This window comes from Colobus angolensis, unplaced genomic scaffold, assembly GCF_000951035.1.
Source record: "Colobus angolensis palliatus isolate OR3802 unplaced genomic scaffold, Cang.pa_1.0 Scaffold141, whole genome shotgun sequence".
NCBI classification, from domain to species: Eukaryota; Metazoa; Chordata; class Mammalia; order Primates; family Cercopithecidae; genus Colobus; species Colobus angolensis.
Genome location: NW_012114500.1, coordinates 8,266,436 through 8,271,510, shown reverse-complemented (window position 1 = coordinate 8,271,510; position 5,075 = coordinate 8,266,436).

The window sequence follows — 5,075 nt, the reverse complement described above, 5'->3', positions numbered from 1 at the left end:
GAAAGGCATTGATAGCAGGCCAACAGCAAAATCTCCTTCACTTTGATACCCATAACTCAATTCCTCCTAAGTGTGATCAAGATAGACTGGGAGGCTACAACCCTTGCACTGTGAGTATTGATCACCTGTCTTTCCCAGTGGCTTCTGGCAGCCCCTCTCCCATTGTATTGTGAGAGAGCTGAACCACTTGGGAGATTACTTCTGACACTTGGAGGGCGAGGGGCTTCATTAGTCAGGATTTTCAACATTTTGAAGTATTTTTTCTCTCCCAGCTTTATTAAGGTATAATTGAAAAATAAAAATTACATACTTATAGTGTACAGTGTGATGTTTTGATGTACGTGCATATTGTGAAATGATTAAGTCAAGCGAATTAATATATCCATCATCTTACATATTTTTTGTGTTTGAGAACATTTAGGATCTACTCTTATAGCAATTTTCAAGTATGTAATACATTATTATTAAGTATAATTACCATACTATACCACAGATCTCCAAAACTTATTCATTCTGTTACACTATAACTTTGTATCCTTTGGCCAACATCTCCCCATTCCTGCTTCCCACCCTGCCTCAGCCCCTGGTAACCAACATTCTACTCTGTTCCTATGAGTTCAACATTTTTAGATTTCACATACAAGTGAGATCAGGCAGTATTTGTCTTTCTATGCCCAACCTCTTTCACTTAGCATAATGGCCTCCAGGTTTATCCATGTTGTTGCAAATGATAGGATTTCCTTTTTTGTAAAGGCTGAATAGTATTCCATTATTATTATAGTACATTTTAAAATCCATTCATCCATTGTTGAACTAGGTTGATTTTATATCTTAGCTATTGTGGATAATGCTGCAGTGAACATGGAAGTGCAGGTATCTCTTGACATAATGATATCATTTCCAGAAGTGGGAATACTGGATCATATGGTAGTTCTATTTTCAAATTTTTGAGGAACTTCCATACCATTTTCCGTAATGGCTGTGTTAATTTATATTCCCACCAACAATCTACCAGGTTCCCTTTTTACCACATTCTCACCAACATTTATCTTTTGTCTTTTTTATAATAGCCATTCTAACAAATGGTTTCAATTCCATTTCCTTGACAATTAGTGTATTGAGCATTTCTTTCATATCCCTGTTGGTCATTTATATGTTCTCTTTGGAGAAATGCCTATTGTAGATCCTTGGCTCATTTTAAAATTGGTATTTGTTTTCTTGTTATTGAGTTTGTTTGAGTTCCTTAGAACACTTTAGAGTTTTCAACTAACGCCTTCAACTCATTTGGCTTTATCAAATTGCATCACTGTTAACATTTTTGTGCCTGGAGCCACCCCAGAAATTATTCCTGGTTCCTGGCATTTAGAGTGATTAAGTAGACAGAATGAAAGGAACAAGAATATGGACATATTAGGATTCTAGAAGATGGTAGTTTTGATTTAGCTAGATGCCCTTCTAAGACTACAGTGGACCTTCTGTGTTCTGCCTGTCCAGCAATCCCTCCAGCTCAGTGCTGCTTCATAAGTTTCCTCATTTCAAGTGCCATAAGAAGTTGACATTAAACACTTCCACACAGAAAGATCTGGGGTACCTACTTTGTGCCATCTTTCCTACTCTCATCTTTAAGTGTTAAATACATTTTCACAGGGATTTGGCTTGGGAACACTGTTTTACTTTCACGCTGTAACCCCACACAAAATGTAGAAGAGAGTTTTTATTCTTTAGAAAGTGCAAAATTAATATTTATTAAATGAGGTAGGTGAATCAGATTTTATAGGTTAGGGCAGATTGGGCATTTACATATATATGAAAATTTTCCTATTTTCTTCAGGCCTACCAATTTCATCCTATTCTCTCTTTAAAATAATCTGAATGATTATTGTTCTCTCAGAGCTATCCTCTTTAGCCTTATCTCTTTCTTTCTTATACCCCAATGATATACTCTGATTTAAATAGCCTAAGAAATTAGCTCCCGAGAAATGTCAGCAAAAGGAGAAACAAAGCTGGCAGAACATATGAGTTATTCCCTAAATCTAGGAAATTTCTGAAAAAATAGATGAAAAGTTGTAGCCAGTATCAAAACAAACAATGAAGCAGAAAAAGCTACTGTGTTTTCATCCTAACCAGATGAGAACTCTTGGTGTGGCCAGTGAGTCTTACTTTTTCCATTCGCGTGTGCAATAGAAACCAGTTTATGATTTTACAGGTAACCTAATGCCAAGATTGCAAAATGGAGCATAAATAGTCTGCAAAAATATATAATTGTGTAAGTGTCTGACTGTGTGTGCACGTGTGTGAGATTAATATGGCATATTAGGTTTCCATTTTAGTGGTTTTTAGCTTTGTCCTGTCAGTTCCCAGAAAAGCTGGTCAAGCTTTTTTTGAATCACTCCTGCATTGTTATGATTCTGATGATCAAAAAAGATACCCACAGGTTTTCTAAAGCATGGCATTTCACAACCTTATGTCAGTCTGAAACAAAATGAAACAAAACACAGCAAAATAAAACAAAACGCTTATATCAGAAAAGAGTAAATGAAATGCTTAAAGAAATTTAGAAACATTTAAAACTGGAATATTTTAAGAATTAAAAATAAATTAAAAGAAAATTGCTTTACCAAACAAATCTTGATTCTTTTCTTGCTATTTGAATAGCAATGGGGGGAAATTTCACTCATGTAAATAAAATGTAAAACTGTGTTTTGTTAATGACTTTCTGCAGGGTGTGGAACATTAAAAGTTGGCTGTGTATAAAGCCATCTTGTTGGCGTCTGCTCTTAGGGATCCCTCTGTGTTAAATCTCCAGGGAGGCAGAATGACATCATGGTTAAATGTGTGAATCTTAGCATCAGGATGTTCCAGGTCCAATGCTAGCTTTGCTACTTATTGGCAAAGATAGTTGCTACTTAGGAAAGATAGTTGAGCTTTCTTAGAGTCAGTTTCCTCATTTACAAAATGAGGTCAATAATAGTAACACCTCAGAGAGGTTATGAGAATCAAATAAAACCATACATATGAAGTAGGTAGTTCAATAGCTAGTTGTCAGTGCTCATAATATACTCAACAAATAGGTAAACCCGATCTATCCTTCAGTATCACTTTATTTTTCCAAGGACATTGTTGGTGGCAGGAATAAATCTGAGTGACATGACAAAATGGTAAGTGAAATTTTCTCCTCTCTCATCATTACTATAATAACACAGTTTACATCCCTCCTCATCTCATTTGTTCATCCACCCACCCCTTCATCCATCCAGTTATCCATCCATCCTCTACTAAGTGCCAATCATTGGAGTAATGACATGAATACGGTACCATCTCTGTTTCCAAGGACCTCAAAGATAGTCAGGGTTGGGGTGCAAGGAGGATGGTGATAGTTGTGGTCTCAGACGCTTAAAGAGATAATTATTCTGCAAAAAACTTAGTATAATGATTGTGATATACACAGGATTATGTGGAAAAGGGACATCAAGGACTTCCCACAAAAGTTTCTTTGCATTGGATTTTAAAATTCCCAATCTCTGTATAAAGAGCTTTCTCCTTGGCAATTGGTTTATTCCAACATGCAAATGGATTTAAATATTCTGCAAATTAGATTAGGGTCCTTAGTTGTTGACAGGAACACATAGGGCTCTTTAGCTTTTCCCTGTAAGTTTAACCTCCTTAGTTATCTTTAAAACATAACATATATGTGTATCACTGCTAATGTTCTGAAAATCGACTAATATCTAATCATGGCTTGAGAGCTACAGAATGTTTAATGTGAACCAGACTTTGAAAAGACCCAGCTGAGGTGCAATTAGTTCAGTGAAGTAAATCTTTGGAGCCTCATTTTCTGTGTGCATGTGTGTGTGTGCGTGTGTGTGGGGGGCGGGGGCTGGGGGGGCGGTATATACTCACAGAGTGGGAAGAACACTTGTATTTCCGTTTATTTCATTATTTCATTTATTTGGACATCTTTTATTAATCCATCCTTTGTAACACATAGACTTACAGTCATGTTCTAATCCTCCTTTTAAAGCTGCTTCTTTGGAAGCTTTTATTTTTTTATGGAGTTTTGCTCTTGTCGCCCAGGCTGGAGTGCAATGGCACAATCTTGCCTCACTGCAACCTGCGTCTCCTGGGTTCAAGTGATTCTCTTGCCTCAACCTCCTGAGCAGCTGGGACCACAGGCACTTGCCACCACACCCGGCTAATTTTTTGTATTTTTAGTAGAGGTGAGGTTTCACCATGTAGATCAGGCTGGTCTTGAACTCCTGACCTCAGGTGATCCACCTCCTCAGCCTCCAGAATTGGAAGCATTTTGTGTCATAAACTATCTCAAGTAAATTTCTTCTGTTAGATGGTGCCATTTAGAGTAAAGGTTATTGTCACTGTTGTTGTTACTGTTATTATTATAATCAAGGACTTGAACATGTCAGAAGAGAAAAGAAATCCTGTGATCCTAACAAGATCCTGCTCAGTTGTACCTAATTCCAAAATCTTTAAATTCACACTGATTTGCACACATTTATTAAAGGAATAGTTATAGAAATCTTACTCTACCCTCATTCTATCGCTCCAATATTTTTCTGCTATTTACTCTAAAGACAGTATCAAATGACCAGAAATGTAAAGCCCACATCCCTAATGTTTATGTGAAACCAAACTACATTTGATTGTAGTTGAAGGAAATTAATCCAGCAAACGGGCGGTCTGGATTTCAGTTTGCAGTTTACAATATTTATATTTCTGCATCTTTAATTCTTTCATAAACTGATTTATCTTCGATAGGTTATGTACCATCCATGATTTACTTCTCTTATGACATAAAATAAGAAATACAATGAGTAATAAAGAAAAAGGCTGGGCGCAGTGGCTCATGCCTGTAATCCCAGCACTTTGGGAGGCCAGGGTGGGCAGATCACCTGAGGTCAGGAGTTCAAGACCAGCCTGGCCAACATGGTAAAACTCTGTCTCTACTAAAAATACAAAAATTAGCCAGGCGTGTGCCTGTAATCCCAGTTACTGGGGAAGCTGAGGCAGGAGAAATCACTTGAACCCGGGAGGTGGAGGTCGCAGAGAGCTGAGATTGC